Source organism: Vicugna pacos, chromosome 8 (assembly GCF_048564905.1).
Source record: "Vicugna pacos chromosome 8, VicPac4, whole genome shotgun sequence".
In the NCBI taxonomy this organism is placed as follows: domain Eukaryota; kingdom Metazoa; phylum Chordata; class Mammalia; order Artiodactyla; family Camelidae; genus Vicugna; species Vicugna pacos.
Window position 1 is genome coordinate 73,600,308 of NC_132994.1, and position 22,514 is coordinate 73,622,821.

General features: G+C 37.3%; 1 protein-coding gene and 1 long non-coding RNA gene across 5 annotated transcripts in view; one reads left to right on the plus strand and one right to left on the minus strand.

Moving 5' to 3' along the window:
• The window catches only part of PRKN (parkin RBR E3 ubiquitin protein ligase), a 1,151,747-nt gene that overhangs the window by 844,473 nt on the left and 284,760 nt on the right, over positions 1-22,514 (minus strand). The gene's annotated exons all lie outside the window — the stretch shown is intronic.
• LOC140697787 (uncharacterized) overlaps positions 5,578-22,514 on the plus strand; it is a 31,833-nt gene continuing 14,896 nt past the window's right edge. Inside the window, exons 1-2 of the long non-coding RNA XR_012075117.1 lie at positions 5,578-5,700; positions 12,800-13,070. This is a non-coding gene — a long non-coding RNA (uncharacterized lncRNA). The remainder of the gene's footprint in view (positions 5,701-12,799; positions 13,071-22,514) is intronic.

Below are 22,514 nucleotides of genomic sequence, written 5' to 3' on the forward strand. Positions count from 1 at the left end.
GGTTTACATTTGAAAAGAGTAAGTCAAACTTAAACTGTGCATATTTTAAAACAGTTGAAAAATCTTATTCTCAGAGACACTAAATCTATGGAGATATTTTCAAACGTTCACAACGATAGAAGTAAGGTACATGCATAAACCAATTACGTCTACTTGTGACTGGAGCTCAGTGAAATATAAACCATCAAATCAGAGACCACCGACAACAGGAAGTCAAAGTCCCTCATTACAGGATGAACAATTTGCAATTCCAGAGCACAGCCGCACAGCCGAATGCTCTGAATGAAGGTTAGTGGGAGAGGCTGGGGCTGAGAAGCAATGCTTATGTCACCCGAATTGCAGTACTGCTGAGGTTATGCCAAGTTAGGGTAAAAAATTACAGTTGTAAAAGAAGACAACTGAAATATATGAACCATAACATAGAAAGAATTAAAAAAAACAATATTCAAATGTTCCCAGGGATTTCGAGTCAGATAAAATTAAGTCGTGCAGTATTTTTATGTAATGTTTTGTATGATACATTTACCTAAAGGCTTATCCTAAAGCAATATGTTTCTGCTTTTTATCAATTGCCTGAGGACGGAAAAATACCAATGATTTTAGAAGTTTTAAACCTCTTTAATATTTGCATGATATTAGATGAGCTATAATCACATATAAAGCTACCTCCTAGAGAGCTTTTGAGAATTGTTTTTGCCTGCAGTCTCTGGCACTAATATTTCAAGAGATTAGAAATATCTCCCTTTTAAAAAAGTTCTCTTTTGCCCACAGAAATCAAACAAAACCTGTTAAACACTGGGCCTGCTATAAATCAGTAATATTCCTCTTAATTGCCCAAGTATCTTAAAATAGATTAATAACCAACCTCAGAAATGGAAAGGCTACCTGGCCACATGTTTGTCACAACACTTACTCACTGAATTGGGGAGAAAATCACATTAGCATAGACTGAAGCAGTTTCCTACAAATGCTCAGTGACTGGATCACTGCTTTGGTTTCATGAGGACAGTGGCTGATGACAAATACAATCCCAAGTAAAGAGAGGAGGAGTGGTTAGAAAGCACTTGACTACACAATTTTTATACTTTTTAAGAATAATACTACATGAAAATTTTCCTCTAACTCTATCCCATCCTCACACACTTTTTCTTGCATTTCTCTTATGTATGTTAATTCTCTGCCATAAATAATCTTTCCACAGTTAAAGTATTCTAGTCTTTTATGATCTAACAAGACACAGGACTTAAATTATAGTCATCTGCCATGAAACACTGCCCTTCCATTCTAACCTTTATGCTTTGTTTCCTTCTTTTTCCTCTGAACATGGAAAATCAGGGCCATTTATAAGCTGAATATTGATCAGAAGAGAAAAGTATATGAGGTATGAGTTACATTCTGACTAGTGATTTTCCATTCACTCAGTGTTACTTAGCACATCAATCACTTAATCCTGCAGCATACACAAGTTCTTTCTTTTTTATGATGAGAAGTTTTTTTTTTTAAACAGGAATGAATAATTTTCTTCAGAGTTCACAAAATCCAAGAAAGAAGACTTACTGAAAATTGCTTAAAATTTTTAGGGCTCCAATGATGGTTTCCTTGAAACTCTGAGGGTGTACAATGGGAATGGGAGCTTTTTATTGAAAGATGGGAGAGTTATAATTTTGGAAATACTTTATGTCAAGCATAAGGCGTCATCTCTTAGGCCATATCTCCTTTCTGATTGGTGTGTGGGGCCAAGAAAACATTAAGAAGCATAATGAAATGGTGTCCGGGAGGATTCAGCTTCTGCCCTCAAGTTTCTGAATGGAATGGAGACACCTGTGGGTCCTTTGGGTTGCCACAATCACTGGGGACGGACAGTGCCATTTTAGTGGGCAGGGCCAGGGATGCTGAGCATGCTGCAATGCCCTGGCTGATCCCACATGAAAACACAGCTGTCCTTAACCTAGACCCTCTAGAACATGAGAGAAGCACTGCTTGTTTTATGCACATAGTCCCTTCCACCTTTCCTTCAAAGTGATTCAGAGCATTAACGGAACAATTACTGTGCCCTAGGCCTAGAGAAACTAGCCTTTGAAATTGCAGAGTCCAGATCTGAATGGATGGTGGCAATGTTTCTGTATATATAAAATGGCTTTATCCCATCCTAGTGCAATAGCTTTTTGTAAAATAAATAGCTTCATAATTGCCCCTGCTACATATCAACCTATTGTTTGGGCCCATAATTTCTACTGCAAAGGTTCATCTGAATTCTAAATACTGAGGATGTTACCCCGGAGTTCGCTTGTTCCTCCGGTCTCAAAGTCAGGTCTGTTATGCACTCTTTCAGTATTTTCATACAAGCATATGGCAAGTTGGAAAGAAGAGCTAAACAACTAGAGACTTCCCTCTAGTTCAGCTGTGCGGCTGTATTTAAGTGAAGTCGTTCCAGGAGCTACAAACCCCCTAACACTTTTGTTCTGTGAGAGACACAAAAAAGGGTAAGTGGCTGTGAGCCACTCTCTCATCTGGACAGTCCAAGGGGTTTTAATACTGCTTGTCACATAAAGAACCTGGGTTGTGAAGGGCTTCAACATTTACCTAAAGCCACAAAGCCAGGTGGTAGGTAGAGGAGTGACTGCAGGACAGGGTTGACTGGTCCCCAGGGTGATGTTCTGGTTCACGGGTCTTCACTTACTCACAACACATCAATAGACAGTTAAACAGTTAAGCCCAGATACATAATTTCAGGCTTTCCTTCATCACTCTTTTAGCATTTAAATTTAGAATGTCAACATCCAAATTATTATTAGACAATCAATCAATCTTTCTATTGATCATCACTACCCCTCTCAGCACTCAAAAACCATTTCTGTACCAGTTCTACAGTTTGCCAGGCCTCAGTGACAAATTCACCAGTTGACAGTGTCTGCGAAAACAGAAACAGCATTCATTCATGTGCAGCCTTCCACCATTCTTCTCAACATCTGGATCATCACAGATGACAGACAGAAGTGCCCTGTCCCTTCTTCAGCAATTCTCTCAAGACCCTGCTGTGTAAACAATTCGTACCTATAGATCTGAGCTCCTTGGGGGGCAGTATAGTAACTTATCAATGAAACATGTAGGCTCTGAAGACAGGTTGGAATTCCGGCTTCACTACTTACTAGCCACATGAACAAGGGACAAGTCTCAGACCTCCTTAGTTTTCAATTTCTCTAACTATAAAATGGGATTAATTACAGTAATTATAGCATACATTTATTGTGAAAAATAAATGGGATCATATTTGTAAAACAACTTAGTTTCTGACATACTGTTGGTACTCAGTATAAAAGTCACCTATTATTGCAAGCAGCTAAATAGTCTTTTACTATCTCCTTAGTTTAATTAAGTCTGTCACCTCTGAAATGTTTAACTTCAATTTAATTATTTATTCTTATAGAAGTAATAGAAACAAAAACAGTTGAATAGCACTGTTTTTCTTAACTATCCATTAACATGATGCCATCAATCCCAAATAGTGGACCTAACTTTCTTTTCAGGGTTCATGAGAAGTGCAAAGAACAATAAAACGTGGTTGCTACATCACTTCAGCATCCATTCAGTCCCTCTTTTGTTCATTTATCCATACATGCTATAAGCAACATAAACCATAGCTTATTTTCTGCTTCAGCTCTGTGAAAATATTTTTATAGCTTCCTGTCTTTCTTTATACTTGTCCTTAGCTACTTTCCATCTCCTTCAGCATTTGCACTTCCTTTCAAAACGTGAACTCAGGAGGCAGCATCTAAGTTGGCTTTGTTAGATATCATGTCACTTTTCTCCCCTAATAGTATCACATGTGGGTAAATAGACAGAATTCTTTCTTCCAGAACCTTGCATCAAATTCCTTTACCGTATCTGGGCTCTGCCTTTTCTCTGAACTTGTCCGTGGGAGCCACAGTATGTATCTGGTTGTCATGGCATTTCCTTTCGCAGCGGCTGAGATGTCATAATGACGGGGTCATTGTTTCTAACACTGCACTCGGTCTAGAATAAACACTCCCCTTGGAGTTTCCCCTGACGTTTTTGAAAAGACATTGTCAACAAATTAGGTCAAAAGCTAAACAATTTTTTAGCAGTAAACGTTCAGACATTTGCTTATTCAGTTAATACTGACTGAGTTCCTACATCCAAATATCACTGTGCCAGTCTTCTGACGTTTGTTAGCAAAGTGTCACCTCCACCCCTGCCTACCTCAAAATCCTGCAGTCCGATTTTTAAAGTCACAGATGCTCGTGAAGCCCAGGCCAGATTAACCAGAGATGTGGTTTCTTTGGCTAACATTTTGCATTTAAAAAAATCAGCCACCTTTCCAAAAATCAAAGATTTCACGTAAAAATCCAACTTGAAAAACTGAAAGACCTAGCAGTTTTGGGATTGCATTTTTATAAGGCAAAGTCAGCTAGAGACAAGCAGGAGTGATCCTTTCAGGTGGGTTTAACGGCTTCGCGTTAACGGAGACGACTTCCGCAGGCGAAAAGCGCTGCAGGCGCGGTGCGCAGAGCAGGGCCGCGTTTCCGGCATTCTGCCTGGCTGCTCCGCACGGTTACCTTCCTGAGCTCCGGGCATTCAAGCCTGTATCTTTTGTCCTTTGCTATCGCCTCAATTTTCTTTCCTTTAGGACTCCTATAAATTATCTCTGCAGGTCCCTGCTCCCTTATATTTGCCGATCATAGAGTAAACCCTGGCCACCACTAGCCCATATGGCCCTTTGTGAAAAACTGGATATCCATGTGTTCGAAAAATGTTGTGAAACTGATTTTAGTAGATCAAGGTACGTGTCTACTTTATGTCACAATAAACACACGAATCTGTGAAGTCCACTGTGTGAACGGCGTCCCTCGACACGCGGCGCGGTTGGGCGGGGACCGGTGTGCGACCTTCCGCCGCCGCCGCCGCCGGGACGCGCCCCTGCCCGGCGCGCCCTGCCGCTTTCTTCCCGTGCCCGCGCCGCCACCAGTCCTCCCCCGTCAGACGCAGAGCTCCGCGAAGGCCTTGTGCCGATGAGATGCTGCTGCTTTCTGACTATGATTCCTCTGAGATTTTTTCTTGCTAAACTTAGATCTCTAAATAGTCTACCGTGTAGGGCTTTGCATGTTGCTATTTGAAAAATCAGTAGCCGAAACTTCACTAACCTCCCTATCGGTTATCTTGAGACAATACTCAGGGAGCTCACTTCTCTAGTTTAAAGAAACAGTGAGCCCTGTTACTACAGTTTTTTTTTTCCTTTTTATTCAGTTTTAAGCAGAGAGAGATTGGCATGCTCTTGAAGTAAAAGGACGAGTGAATTGTTACCCCAAATCTTCCCTTTCTGAACTATTCTCTTCTTACAAAAAATAATGCAACTAAAATGTCACATTAAAAATACTTCTGAAGAAAAATACATTTAATACGTTAGAACAAGTGTTTGGTGGTGGGGGTAGAGGGCAGTTCTCACCCTTCTTGTGAGAGGCTAAAACATCACAGCGCTCTGCCTGTTACGTACGACACACCGCAGAGCTCAGCACCCCTGCAGGTAGGTCCTCGTCATTACCGAGAAGATGAGTCGTGACTAGGCGCTCACTCGCCAGATCTTCCGACTCCAATTCCAGCGCTCTTTCCTCCCTACCCAGCTCCGCCCCCCGACAGCAAGAGCTGAGAGTTGGCGGCCCACAAGTCAGCACCGAGGAAAAGGTGAGCAAAATCGTAGACACTCGTCTTTTAAGAGCTTAAGTGTCTTGGCGGGTCAAATGGAAGAAGGCTGTCACAGGGCCGCAGGGCACAGCCTTGCTGCAGGCCCCGCTCTTCCAGGACAGCGCCCCAGCGAGCAGGTGTCCCCCTCCGCGCAGTTCCCTCAGGCGCCCGCTTCCTAACGCGTACAGAGCCTCTACAAGCACCACCCATGGTCGGCAGTCGTCAAATGTCAGCTGAAGGAATGAACAGAATCTGCACATTCATTCACAGTAAAAGATACATTAAACATTTAACATTTTAGTCCTCAGGAGAACACATCAGATGGCGTTTTCACATTCCCCCAATTACATGTCATACAACAGTCATTTGTGAACATTCGAATTTCAGAGACAAATTAAATTTAAAAAAAACCATAAATAGGAGTAATATATTACCAGCTTTTATCAAAATATATATATATAATTTAAAAATAGATGTTCATACCCACAAAGAAGAAAATATACAATCTCAGAGTGAGACTGAATTATTTAAAGCAAGATAACTTTTAAAATTGAATAAACGTAGTATATAGTGATTTCCTCACAGTGTTCTCATCTACTATACAACCCGCTGGTGGTTTAGATTAAACCTCCCCCCCCCCCCCCCGCTCCAGCAGAGCTTGAAGCCCACGCTGGCATCTAGCCGACTTGCCACTCCTTCAGACGGAGAAAGAGGCACAACTGAGAAACTTAATGCGAGTGTGACTTGAGTGAGCCGGGCCTGGGGGGTCTGGGACATGAACGCTGAGTGCTAAAACCGAGAAGCCCTAGGTAATCTGTAACGAGCTGGTCACCCTAGAGGGCAACTGGATTCAAGGAAGGACAGCAATTCAACACACGTCTTGGCGTTCCCTGAGCAGAGTTACTGTCTCACACAGTGATTGTAAGATGCCAACAGGAGCCAAGCAAGGGCAGTGACAGCAATGGGCTGGCAGTCCCCATTGTGAGATGCCTGGGTAGCAACCAGAGAATTAGGTGTATTCAAAATAAGCTTTGAAGCCTGATTATACCTTCTCCTAATATCTAATTTGATGTTCTCTTTAAAAAAAGAAATATACATCAAAACTTTTTTAAAATATAAAATGTTCTTACTACCCTATCTCCAACAATTTTTTTTTAATTTTCTGGAAATATGTCTTCACAAACTCTCAGTGCCAGTTTCAGTGTATTTCCTGGCTGCAGCCATCGCTCCTCTCTCTGGATGCCTCAGGGGAATGTTTGGGTAATGGAGAGTACTGTATCCAAACAGCCTTTACAATTTTAAAAGTTAAAGCCACCCATCTGCTGCTTATGACAGTGCCAACTGCCAAGGATTGAACTGATAAAGATTCACAGCACGGTGCTAATTCTCTGCACAAAGGAGGAATAAAAAGTATGTGTCAAAAATCTGGAAATGATTGATGCCTGCCATCTCATCAAGACTGTCTCTCACACTTAATTTCACTTGATGATTTCAGATTACACACAGAACGGGCAGCAGGTGTTTGAGATTGCATAACTAGCCCAACACTTGTGAGACAGATGAATCTCTGTCTCAGAGTACCTTTTGTGAAGTTCAGTTGATTTCAGTGTGCTTAAGAAAGACTCGGCCCCATTCCAGGGATACTAAACCCCTAACCGTAGGGGAGGACTCAAGGAAGCAGCCAACTTCAAAGGTACTGGTGGGTCCACGGGATGTCAGTTTGAAAACCACTTCACTGGCCATTGCTAAGGCACTGAATTGTTTCAATCAGTGGTAGAAGAACTTATTCATACTTAGAAAAGATATCAGCAGACTAGGTCAGAGGTTTGTTATTAAAAGAGCAACTCTTGACTTGAGTGATTATTTCCGAAGCACACAGTACTTTCTAAATCCTGCTCTTGTATATCTTGGTAGTACAAATACTCAATTAGCAAATTCTTATCTCTAAAGCAGAACCCCAAATGTTGACCTGAAAATAACTTCAACCACATGATTGCAGACTCAACCTGGCAAACCATTTAGTACAAATCGACCTAATTAGGCAAGAGCCTTTCTAATATTTAACCAAATATTTCTATTACACACACCACCGAACATACGAGTTAGAAGAGTTACCTGATCTCTCCCCTTCCACCCAGGATATTTGAAACTGTATTAATATTTGCACAGATCCTTAAAATGTTTCATCTTCAACAGAACAGGTAACTAGACAATTTGTCATCTTTTCTCAGAGTTCAACACATTTAGCTCTATTCCTTAGACAAATAAGTTTACTTATAAAAATGTGCTATTAATGATACTACATTAGCACATAATGAATAATCCAAGTTATTTTTGGACTTAATTGGCTTCAAGTTAATTGTGAGGGATTTGAGAAGAGCGGAGAGAGAACTGGTGGCTCTGCAGCTCCTGCCCAACGTTTAAAACGAGCAGCGTTCACGGCGCAGCCTCCCGGTCTCACCGGCAGCTGCAGCGCCGGCAGGTCTTGATCCATCATCATTACTCCTGGCCCCACACCGGCTGTGGGGCTCATGGGCCCAAGAACAGTGAGCTAGTAACATGGACTTCATAGAAGCAAAAGACACAGGAACTGAAAGGAAATCAGGGAAAATGAACACAATCAACAGAAAAATAGATTTAAGAGATTTAAAGTTAAACGGCACAGGATTACAGAATATTTTAAGAAAATGTGGGTGTATTAACTTTTAGGACAAAGTAACAAGTCACCTCTTTTTAAAGAGAAAAATCTTTTAATTTAATGGTGTGGTGGCTATAAAAAATAACTAAGATAAACCACACACACACACACAACCACCAAACCTCTGAAGTCTAGGAACTACAATGTTTTGATTATACAACATGTTTATGGCATAACTGACTGAAAGTTTTGATACCACTAGCAGTGAAATGTTATAATGCCCATCAAACCACTTCCAATAATAAAATATTGCCATACAAAAATGCATTATTAGTGTATTACATAATATATTCATATCACTTTATATAGAATTATATATACATAATGCTGCAGATACATATATATATATTATAAAGTATAAATGCACTGTTAAACATTTTTTAAGGTTTGGAGAAGATAAATTTAAAAAGTAATCTGAGTATAAGTTTTGAATATGCAAAGAGGATGGAGACCTATCTGTTATAAATAATTTACTAAGACAATGACATGAAAGACAGAAAAGAAAATGGGATTTTCCCCTGACTTTGATGTTCTTGCAGTCTTCTAGGGGAGACAGATGAGCACACACAACCCTAATTGGAAGCAGTAAGGTTAATAGGAAAATTCCAAAAGAAGTGGTTTGTGATTTTTGTAATCCTATAATACTTCATATGAACCAAGAAAGTCAGAAGAGCTCACTAATTCTGTATTTTTTAATTTCAAATCACTTATATATCCTCTATTTCAACTAATTTAGATCTAATACCCTAATAGGATTCTGTCTTGATATTTATTCAACCTTATTCTAAAGGGTAATCATTGATTAGAAAATTTTAATTTTTTAAAGGTTTGTGAATAAAAAGATAGTCAAACCAAAATGAATTTCTTCCCAAATGGGATTCCCTGGTAGAAAATTAGCAGATATCTGATAGAATTCTATCTCTGAAAATGGTTATACAATTTGTGTAGTTTTGTGGTACAAAACCATTCCTGGCATATCATTTCCTCCACTCAAAGTCAAATGGTCTTCCAAACAGAGGTAGTAGTTGAGTTAACATTGTAGAGGGATTGTTTGTTTTAATGAAATACTTTTTTTGAAACCTCACAAATCGGTGTCCTGGTTCTTCAGTAGATATTAAATATTCATATTTGAGTTTGAATTACGGTGACTCCTTTTTGTAAATGACTGATTTAGCCATGTTCTTTAGTTCTGTGTCACCCTCTATTGGAGAAAGCAGCAAAGGTAGGCAAACATTTTCACATGTTCCAACTAACACTGAATACACGGTTTCTGTCATGTATTTGTGCTCATCTGAATATGGTCGAAGTTTTCCTTAACTTTTCCACTTGAACATAATTCCAACTAATTTCTCATAGTTAAGTCAGAAATGTAGATAATGCTTAAAAGTAAAACAAAAAGAAAATGCTGGTGTTGAGTGACACTCTGAACAAGGTATCGATCTGCAAACTAGGGCCAGGCACAATGTGAAGTCTACATATATGATTGCATATGTCTGCTCCATAACTTAATGAGTTCAGTATGATGCATATTTTATGGCTGAAAAGGACTAATGTTAAGTAAGTGAGGAGACTTGCAAAAGCTTAACCAGTAAGTGGTGGACCTAGCATTCTGATTCACTGAATAATTAATAGACTCAACAAATTATTAAGTGTCTGCTGTATGCCAAGCTCTTGGCAGGACAAAGAAGCATTCACTCACTTGCTCAGTGACTCTGAAGACAGATTCAAACCACTGATTCTCAATGCCATCTTATGATATCATTTACTGCATGACATAAACATAGAAACTAAGATCAACTGCACTTGTCAAATCCAATAAATCGGTGATAACTTTTAATTTAAATGTTATTTTAATGGTTACTTTTGACTTCTGATCTTCAAAAGTATATATTTTAATTACAGAATTTTTTGCTTTAATTTTCCAAGCAAACACAAAGTGTGATGGTATGAAAAAAAAATTCAGTTTTTTATAAAATGTTATTCTTAGGTTTGTCTCTTTGCAGTAGTATAGTATACATGGCATCACAAAAGCAAAATTCTGTAAGTTGTTGGACCTAAATCATTCCACCACAAAGATGGCCTGCAAGGCTGTAATGAAACCATCTTTTAAGACAAAGAATAATTACAGTCCACCCACATTATAAAAGTGCTTTAAAACAAGACACTTTGAAAGCTAAGGTTTACAATATAAATAGAAAATGGGAAAAGCTTGGTGTTAAGAAACAGAAGTAGAATTTGTTTTACCAAAACAATGGAAAACTTTTCACAAAGTGTCTGCAATACTAAAATATTTTTGCCCTAATTTGTTGTTATTTTTTCTTCTTCCTAATAAACATATTGCCTTCCTGACATCCTCCTGAAAAAGACAATAAAGGAACAACTTGAAGAACAGAAGGATAAGCCTTTTAACCTTGGAAACAAGAGATGAACATTTTTTTTAAATTATGGTCAAACACGAATCACTTCGTATTAAGTATGGGGTCTAGCTGGGCCTCACACTCTTCATCCCTTTCCGGCTTTGCTCTTTGACCCTGAGGTGGCTGTGGGTGAATCTGTAGAATAAAGCCACAGCAGTCATGTGTGGTTCTTTCTGTGGTACCACAGCAGAAGCCACCTCTCATAGCTTCTGATAGGAACAACAGAGTGGCTCTGTTATCCTGGTTTCCCAGATACAGGAAAAAAAGGAAGATGAAGAAGACGAGGAAGTACAATGATACATAACATAGTGGCACTGCATTTAGAGCAGGTGAACTCAGGTGATCTGTATTGAAATTTGAAACTAGGTGAGGTTTTTGGGTTTTTTTAAGATTCCTTATATTTGAGTAGATAGCATATAATCTTATGAATATGAACTTAGAAGTATAATGCATGAATTATTTGTATGCATCCATTTTCACGGAAGGTGTGTGTGTGCGTGCAAAAGACAGACATTGTAGAGGCATGTCCAAAATTAGACTGTTGACACTGTAGGAAGTCTAAATGATCTCTAGAGCAGTTGCAAGACTAATATAAAGTGTCTGCTATTAAAACTAACGTATCCCAAACCATTACTTATGAAGTATGTCTGTGGAAACTATTGTACTAATTTTATCCATAAACAACACAAGAAAAGGAAAGCTGTACTATAAAACTATTAGAAACCTGGTCTTATGGTCACTCATGCTTCTGGCACCTTTATGAAACAGTGATGACTCAGAACTGTGCTGAAGTGAATTTCTGTGCCAGCTCAGCCATCTGCTTCCGTCTCACAAATGGAATAACAGTCTAAAAGGAAAGTTTGTTTTGAGGTGCCATTCCCATATGCATACAATCCACAAACTGCCGTGTATAACTGTGGTTCAGCATTATACCAAGCGAGACTTGAGTTTTTTTGGAAGAGCATATTGCACAGCATTTTCTGGAAATCTCCCAATATTAGATACATGTCACATTTGCATTGGAACATATGGTCTTCAATGTGCAATCTCAAAATGTCTACAGAGACTTTGCAATCAGAGGTTCCCTGTTTTACCTTCCTTTTATGAGTCAATTTTCACTTAGCGAATTATCACACTGGTGATTTGGAGGCATTATCTTAATTCCTAACATAAATTTATTTTCAACAGATGTGGTTCTATGAATAATATAAAAGTAAATGACAATTTATTAGTTATTAGCTGAAATTATGCCGAAGGGGTGCTAGGTTTTAGATGTGAGAGCAAATGGGCAGAACCAAGCTCATCATCCATCATTGCCCCACCCCTGGGTAAGGAGAGGCCATGGCATTTCACCATTTTGAGAGTCAAGAGAAAAGTGGCTTCTTTGTGACTCCCCTCCCCTGAGGCTCATCCCTGCTCCTCGGAAAACTAGTTCTGATACTAGAGTGAAGAAAAGTATCCAAGGTGATGTCCCAGAGCATTGTGTGCTTTCTGTTCCTTCACAATGGATGAGGCTTCAGGGAACTGGAGTGCAATGAGTTCACATCCAAGTAAGGAAGAAGTGAGTTTGGTTTGGTTTCAGTTTGAGCAGTTGCCTAAATGTAATAGAGATAGGAGGTAAGAATTTAACTGGGTTTTAACACAATGTAACCTGTCCTTGTAAGTACTTTGAGTAGATTTCTCTGCTAAAATTTTAAACAGAAACACAAAATGGGGATAGGAAGGTAAATAATGTTCTTAGCACAAAACCGCAGTTCCATTAAGAACCAAGGGAGCTGTTCAGAAACCTTTGTCACTGTGGCTTTTACATCCTTGGGTTCAATGACGTGATCCCCAGGCTCCAGGGCCTTCCATTCCAAACCTGGAGGATGAAGACCAAGCCCATCATGACTCAGAAAATAACAAAATACCCTTCATTTATCAGTTCCCTTTTTCCCCTGTCCATTACCTAGGAAAGAGATAAATCATTGCCTTTTCTTTCTAGCACCAAAATTGGTCATTTCCACAAGCACAGCAGATGTTGGCAACACACAGAAAGCTGCCCAGGTGGAGGCTTGACTTGGATGGTTCACTCAAAGCAAAGAAATTAAGAAAACCACAAGGCACTCTGGAGTGGGAGGAGACAAACTGATTATAGAAGCAAGAGTGCATCCTTTCCAAGTAATGAGATAATGAGTCAACTTGCTGATTGCTTATTGTGGTTACTGAATGCATCTGGGATGTTTAACAAGAGGACTGATTGCTCATAATTCAAGGTATATTTCCCCATTTACTGAGATTTTATTTAACCTCTAGCAATAAAGTTTTCTCATGTTATTCACAAAGGCCTTATAAATCTTCTGTTGGATTATTCCAAGGTTCAACATATTTTTGACACATGCAATTATAAATGGTAACTTAGAAAAATCACATTTTCTATCTGTTGCAATTGATTTCTGTATTTGAATTTTTATCCAGCAAAGAAACAAATTATCTTATGAATTTGTATGACATATCTTTATATTCTTTGGGGCTCTCTGCATAGATAGTCACATCAACTGTAACAAGAGATGGCTTTGTTTCTTCATATCCAACCAGAATACTTTTTGTTCTTTTTTCCAGTCTTATACTTTAATACACTAGTTGTCTTTTTTTCTCAATCTTAAGGGAAACTTTGACTTATATTTGCTACAATTTTTTTCAATAGATCCTTTTCATTAGATTAAGAAAATTCCATTGTATTCTTAGTTTAAAATGTTCTTAACCCATGACTGCAGGCTTAATCTTACTAATTTTTAGCATCTATTGTGATCATAAAATTGTGTTCTTCTGTTAATACAGTGAATTACATTATTGATTATCTCATGTTAATCCAAATAAGTATACCTGAAACTAACTCTATTGGGTCATAATATGTTATTCCTTGTATATTCCTAAATTTGGCTTCCTAGTGTTTTATTTAAGATTTATCTATCTATAGTTTAAATAAGACTGACCTATAATTTACTTTTCTTTACTACTTATATTAATTTTAAGAATTAAGGTAATCAAAATGCCAGTTGGAGAAGGATGTCTCTTTTTCCTACTGGGAGTAAATGCACTCTTTTGAGGAAATGTTTGTTTAGGAATTAGTTCCTTGGCTGGTAAAACTCACCAATGCCTGTACAGCTATCTAGGCCTGATGCATCTTAATGGGAATACTTCTAATTAAAAATTTAACTTCTTTAATGAGTATTCAAAGTTTATTGAATCAGCTTTGATAAGTTGTATTTTTCTTAAAAGTGTGCATTTATAGTCGTTTACAGATTCACTGTATGGGATTGGTTACATATTCTTTAACATACTTTTGATTTCTGAATTTTCTTATATACATACTTTTTTATTCCTAATATTGTTTATTGCGCCTTTACTATTCTTTTCTAAATCAATCTTGTGAGACTTCCACCTGCTTTGTCTTTTAAAAAGACAGTCATTAGCTTTATTTATCATCTTTATTCTGTCTTTGTTTTCTTGTTCATTAATCTCTGATTTTCTCTTTATTATTTTATTTATGTGTTTTCTTTGGATTTATTCTGTTGGTTTTTTTCTGACACATTGAATGTTTAGCTCACTAATTTTCAGCCTCTGTTCTTTTTCTAATTTAAGAAATAAAAACTTAAGGCACTGATTCTTCTTTGAAGGGCCAAAATAGCTGCATACCCAAAAGGATCTAGTTTTACTGTAGTTCCTTTGCAGTAGCGTAGTGTTTTTTTCTATTATTGTTCCATCTTTAACTATTTCATTTTCTTTGTAATTTCTTTTTTGATCCAGTAATTATTTATAAGTATATCTCTTAATGTCCAAGCATGGACTTGGCTAGTTACTGTATTATCAATATAATACTGATTATTCTACAAATCAGTATTTCCAACTTAGTGGCATTGTGGTCAGAGAATGGTATCTATGTGAAACTAATATTTGACTTTGTTTAATCTTACTTTATGGCTCAAAGGTGATGAATTTTCAGAAACACTTTTTTAAAATGTATTACTTGGTTGTTGATCTTATGTGTCAAAACAGCATTTGTTAATTTCATTGCTTACATTTTATCTGTAATGCCCTTTCATTTTATTGAGAGAAACAGATGAAGCAACTTTCTTTTAACTAGAGATTTTAGCTCATTAACATTTTTGGTCATTATTTGACTTGAAACAGTAGTTCCCCAGATACTGGCCATCAAATATTGAAGAGAGCGGTAGTCCCTAAGAGGCAGAAACAAATGAGGTGAGACCTACAATCACTCCAGCTTATTGTCTTTAGAGACTTTCCAGGCTGGGGTAGAGAGAGAGAAACCCAGGCAAAATCTGAAGGATCCCCTAAATTGAGGAGCTGAAGCTGAGAGTTGAGGAAGACCAAGGCAGCTAAAATCCACAGAGGAAAATACTGGAGAGAGGTGCTCAGAGACAGAAAATACCAGCGCTCTGCAGAGGGCCCCCTCGTATTCAGCATATACATGTGAGGAAACTCTCCAAGGTACTGAAAGAACCACTTGAAAGGACTAGAGATAACTGTCCAGGACCCACAAAAGGCCAGGAATAGTGCATGTTCCACCAGCCAGACTGGAAAGCTTCCTGCCTCACACACAGGTTGCTGGGAAGAGTACACAGAAGTTCCCCACCTCAGTGGTGGGAATAATGAGCCTGAGCAAATGCTCCAGTCCTATCCTACAATAAGCATGTGTCCTGGAAGGATCAAACTACTCCCAAGTAATGTAACTGTCCAGGAACAAAGCTCAAAAATACTTATAGAAAAAATCTATCACTTAACATAGTATAAGGCACAATAATCTGACATCCAATTAAAAATTACCAGGTATTCAAAAAAGCAGGAAAGTAAGACCCTAATGAGGAAAATCAATCAAGAAAAACTGATCCTGAACTGATACAGGCAAAGACATTAAAAAAGTTATTGTAACTCTATTTCGTCTGTTCAGTAAGTTAAGTAGAGACATGGAAGATATTAAAAAACCAGCTTCTATGGTTGAAAATTATAATGTATGAGATAAAAAGAAAATAAATGCACTGGACAGAAGTAAGGACAGAAGAGCCACTGCAGAAGAAAAGATTAACAAACCTGAAGATACAGTAACAAGGACTCTCCAGAATGAGCCACAGAGATAAAACAGAATTATCAAAAATAATAATAATTAAACCAGAAGAAGGCAGACAAACAGGAAAAGGGGCATACAGAAGAGAAGGGACACACAGAAAACAACATCTAGATGGAAATTTACTTCAACGAATTACTATATTAATTACTATGTTAGAACAGAAGAGCTCAAATCAATGGCATTTTCTACATTAAAAAGCTAAACAAAGAAGAGCAAATTGATCAGGAGTAAGCGGACTATAGCAGAAATCCATGACAGAGAATGGAGATGGCCCAACTTTTTCTGTGAAGAACCAGATAATAAATATTTCAGTCTTTGTGACCCTCATATGGTCTCTCCTGCATCTTTTTCTCAGCTTGTTTTTAACAACCCATTAAAAATGTAAAAGTCATTCGTAGACACAGGCCCTACGAAAAACAGGGCTGGCTTTGTCTGTCAGCTATAATTTTCTCCACAATGATACAAAAAGCAGAAAAACAACCAAGAAAAATCAGTGATTTCAAAAGCTGATTCTTTAAGATCAATAAACTAGACAAGCCTCTAGCCAGAGAGAGAAGACATAAGTTACAACATCAGCCATGACAGAAGTGCCATCACAATAGTCATACAGATACTAAAAATATTAAAAAAGAATTACTATGAACACTTTTATGCCAGTAAATCTGACAACTCGGATGAAATGGGCGAGTTCCTTGAAAGACACAGCCTTCTAAAGCTCGGTCAGGAAGCAATGGATAACTTGAATAGATCCACTGTAATTTATTGGAGAAACTGAATTTGTAGTTAAAACCCTTCCAGTGAATTTTACCAGACATTTAGAGACAAAATACTACAGATTCTACACAAACTTTTCCAGAAATTGACAAGAATGAATGCTTCCCAACTTACTCAGTGAAGTCAGGATTGCTGTGGCACCGAAACCAAATGAAGACATTGAAAGAATACTTCAGACCAATATTCCTCATAGCCAGACATGCAAAAATAATGACAAAATACTAGCAAATGTTCAAAAAGTAAAACAAAATTGTTTATAAATTCAACAGTATATAAAAAGGATAATACAGTATGATCAAGTAGACATTATTACAGTAAGGCAAGGTTGATTTTACACTTAAAAAAAACACTCACTGTACTAACCATATCAACAAAAGAAAAAAGAAAAATACATAACTCTCAGCAAACTAGGAAGAGAAGTGAACTTCCTCAACCTGATGAAGGGCATCTACAAACAACCTGCGGCTAACACCACAGTTAACAGCGAAAGACTAAAAGCTTTCATCCTAAAAACAGGAACACTTTGAGGATGTATGCTTTTGCCATGTCTGTTCAACATTTACTGAAGGTTTTAGTCAATGCAATTAAGTCAAAATAAAGACACAAAAGAAATCCAGTTTGTAAAGAAAGAAGAAAATCTATCTGTATTCAAAGGCAGTATGGCTGTCTATGTAGAAAATCCTATGGAATCTATGAAAAAACTGCAAGAAGTAATAAGTGAGGTTAGCCAAGTTGGAAAATATAAGCTCAATAAGCAAAATTAATTTTCTTTCTATATGCCATCAGCAAACAGTTGGAAATTGAAAATTTAAAGATACCATTTACGGAATCATTAAAAATATGAAATAGGAATAAAGCTGACAAAAGATGTGAAAGATCAGTACACTAAAACCAAAAAGCACTGCTGAGAGAAAAAATAAAGATTCAAATAAATGGAAAGGGAACTTGTGTTTATGGGTTAGAAGACTCAGTATTGTTAAAATATCAGTTCTCTCCAAGTGGATCTATAAATTCACTGCAAACCTAGTCTAATTCCCAGCAGAATGGACTGATTAGTTGGTTTGGTTTTTTTTTTTTAATTGACAAAATGATTCCAAAATTCATATGGAAGTACAAATGACCTAGAATATCTAACACAAATGTAGAGAACAAATAACACCTGATTTCAAGAATAATCAAGCTAACCGTTTGACCCAGCAATACCACTCCTGGGCATTTATCCTGAGAAAACTCTAACTCAAAAGGTACATGCACCACAGTGTTCATAGCAGCACTATGTACAATAGCCAAGACATGTAAGCAACCTAAATGTCCATCAACAGATGACTGGATAAAGAAGATGTGGTCTGTGCATACAATAATATTACTCAGTCATAAAAAAAGAATGAAATAATGCCATTTGCAGCAATATAGATGGACACGGACATTATCATATTAAGTGAAGTGAGTCAAACAGAGAAAGACAAATATCATATATCAGTTATTTGTGGAATCTAAAAAAATGATACAAATGAACTTATTTACAAACTACAAACAGACTCACAGACATACACAGAAAACAAACTAGGATTACCAAAGGGGTAGGGGTTGAGGGGAGGGATAAATTAGGAGTTTGGAATTAACATATACACACTACTATATATATAATAGATAAACAACAGGTACCTACTGTATAGCACACACAGTATCTTGTAATAACCTATAATGGAAAAGAATATGAATATATATATATGTATAACTGAATCACTTTGCTGTACACCTGAAACTAACACATCGTAAATCAACTATACGTCAATAAAAATAATTTTTTAAAAAAGAGTAATCTGTTCTAGTGAAAAGAGTATGTTATTGGAATAGCGAGAGACAAAGAGATTGATAAGAACCAAAGAGTCTGAAACAGCCACAAACATGTGGACAGCCCTTCTTGACAAAGGGGCAAAGGCAACTCAGTGGAGAATGGATAGGTTTTCCAAGATACCATGCTATAAGCAATTGGAAACCCGTATGCAAAAAAAAAAAGAACTTTGATTCTTACTTCACACAATTTACAAACATTAACACACAATTGATCTAGTCCTAAATATAAAATTTTAAAATATATAATTTCTGGAAGAAAACAAACATCTTTATGATCCTTGGTTAGGAAAATATTCTCTAGTTGTTATCCCAAAAGCATGATTATAAAGAAACAAATCTGCAAATTAACTATTTTATCAAATTTTGCAGTGTCTTCTTATGAAAGACATTTATAATTGTTAACTAACCATTAATAAAACAACAAGTCACAAACTTGGAGCAAACATCTGCAAATTATATATCTGATAAAGGGTTTAAGTCCAGAACATATAAAGCAGAGTCAAAACACAATAGTAAGAAAAGAATGCAATAAAAAGTGGGCAAAAGATTTGAACAGACGTATCAAAGAGAATATATAGATTTTCTTATATAAGTACCTGGGAATATGTTCAAGATCATTATCTATTAGGAAAATACACATTAAAATCTCAATAAGATATTACCACACAATTATTAGAGTGGCTAAAATTAAAAAGGTTGACCAAATCAAGTGTTGGCAATATTGTAAAACAACTGGAATTCCTCTATATCACTGGTGCAAATGTAAAATGGTAAACCACCTTGGAGAATTGTTTGGAAGCTTCTTAAAAATTTAAGCATACACCTAACCATATGATCAGGCCATTTCACACCTCAACACAAGAGAAAGGAAAACATATGGCTACACAAAGGCTTGTATACAGACGTCCTTTGTAGTTTTATGTGCACTAGTCAAAACCTGCAGGTAACCCAGATATCCATCAAGAGCAGAATGGATAAGCAAACTGTGGTATAGCCATGCACTGGAATACTAGCCAGCAACAAGGAGGAATAACCTAGCAGTACACCCTGTAACACTGATGAGTCTCAAACTCATTAGACTTTATAAAAGAATCCAGTCAACATGTATATACTGTATGGTTCCACACATACAACATCATAGAAAATGCAAAATAATCTGTAGTGACAGAAAGCAAATCACTGTTTGGGCCTAACTGGGGAGTGGGGTCATGGGAGAGCTAAGAAGGGGGGATTACGAGGGGGCTGAGGTAACTTTTGGGGGTGATGGATATGTTCATTGTCTTGAAAGTGATGACGGTTTACTTCACATAAATTATATCAAAGTAGAGCTATTAAAAATGACATTTCTGTGGGATTTTTCTTTTCTCCTCCTTTATCCTCTTGTGATCATGATTATTGCCAGACAGTGAAATCCATTAGAGGTAAGTCAAATGATTTTCTAAACTAATCAAAGAACCAAGGGCAATACTTTATTTAAAAAATAATGTTAATGTCATATTTATAACGTAAATGTTGTGGGAACATATGTATTTTTAACGAATTGTTCATGGTTTCTACATTCTTACAAAGTTGTGCTCAAAGTTAATTTTTATTAAACAAACTGTATTTGCCCTTGCCTCTGTGGTCCCTGTGGAGGGAGACTGCTTACGTCTCACTTCTGTTCTTGCAACATAACATGCCTAAAGCAAACACAAGTTGCTGGAATGTTTCACTGGCCACGACACCACTACCAGAAGCTAGTCTGAAATGGGCTGACTCATTGACTATGTAATATCATGTCTTTCCATGACATAAATCCTGAGGCAGTACTGTCCATGGCCAATACAGGGTTTTATTTCAAATATAGTTCCTAAAATACAGCAGGAACATTCAAAAGACATCAGAGCATCACTAGAATCATACAGATGATTTGACATGGAGGGATAATTAGCAAAAGCATTGTCAGTATGATTTTTCAGGTCTAGGGAAAGCTTCTGTGATTACTAAATTCACTAGATTGTTTTTCCCATGGGATAAAAACAAATGAGAAAATTAAGGCAGTTTTCCTACCACTTCTGAGCTACTCTTGGCACTAAATGACAAAGCTAGAGCCCTAAAATGTTTTGCGACCCCTCCTGCTGACACTGGAGTGCTACTTGCTACAGCACAGCCAACTGGGCCGGACACACATGAAAGCAGATGGCAGCCCCGTCATCACAACTGTGTGATTCCAAAGTGGTTAAGACTCGGACTTCGCAAAAGCAGCATCATAAGATCTTCCCAAAGCACAACTCCCGACGAATCTGTGTGGATGGGGTTGTCTGGAAAACCCCTGGACCCAGGTCAGGCCGGCAGGCGGCACTGAGAACCAGAGCTGCTCTTCATCAGCAAGCTTTAGGTAGCATTTGCAGCGGAAAAGGCAGATTACCAAAAGCCACAGCAAGGAAGGTGGACCACTCTTGCTTGTGCCTACTACAGAAAGGACTGTTCTTCAAGCTTTCTCGTCATGCATCTTTTGGTGACTGCTGAAGAGCTAGTGAGTTCAGTGTCTCTTAACCTAAATTACTATTTCAGGAAAAATAATCAATACAGTAAAAAGCCTGGTCAGGTCAGTGTGAGTACAGATCCTGGTAGTATCTTGACCCACGAAAAACTCTAACTTTGGGAGGAGACGGATTTCCAGACACAGATGGAAAAATAACACTGTCAAAATGAAGAACATAGATAAATAGATGATAGTGAAAGTAGGTTAAAACACAACAGTCATATACTGCAAAAATCATTTTCATCTCATGAATGTCTAATTGTTTCTTTGCCATTACTCTTCTAAAATTAGTACTTGCTTAGTAATAGAAGCATCAAGAAAGGACACAGTGGGGTATTATAATTCTAGCAATTAAAAGCTAGCCTCCTCATTTTCTAGGTTTGATTTCAGGTCTTGAAAGAATATACTTTTTTTCCAAATTTAAATGACAACATAATAGCATAATTTAAAATTTAAGTAGATAAGATAAATGGATGGTCACTGAACACAGCATGTTTAATTTAAAATGAAAGTGGTTTTCTCTTTTTCCTAACTATGAGCAAAATTAAACTTGCTCCATAATTCACAAAGCTCTATTTTATTTTTATTTTTAGTTTCATGTTGCATAAGACATTTTTCATACCCTAAGGTCCAATGAAAATGTTTTCAAAAGACTTACTAAGTGGTAGTGTTAGACCAACACGACCATATCACCAATCCAACAGTTTGCAATATTTTCCCAAAATGTTTATTTTTCACTTGTCATACTCAAAGTCATCCAGCATTATTCTTCCTATTTCTGTAGACTCTCAAAATATTTTCACTATCTGATCAATCAGCTTAGTATTTCATTCTATGAAAGGCTTAGAATCATTTGCAGATTTAAAGTTTTTGTGTCTCCTTCCTTTTGAAAAATAAAAGTTAAACTGTTTAAACAATATTTCTGGCTATGAACTTTTCAGTGATAAAAATTTACATTTCTCTGTTCATGAAAGGACTTTATTTTTGGTGGTGGGGGAGAGGCAGTACCTGTAAGGCAATTCCTATTCATGATAAAAACAGTTATTTTGGAATAGTTCCAGTATATACCAAAGATCATTGAAACTCTTAACTGGGTGCTCTTTAGCTCTAAATCTAGGGTTTAACAATCTAAAGTATCCCCATCCCCATTTCTCCCTATCTCGTCATTTTGGGTATTTTTAATCCAAGCATTGATGACTCTTGGAAATCACCTTGTTTACGTATTTGTGTACTTTTTGTCTAAAGCTCCTCTCCCCACGCCCCACCCCATGCACCCCAGACAAACATACACAGTCCCTTGGAAGCTCCATTAAGGAAGATCACCACCAGGCAGATAGAAGCTAATATTGACTGATTGCGTAGATTACCTAGATTTAGCTTGTCAAAGACGTTCAGAATATTTGGTACAACTATATT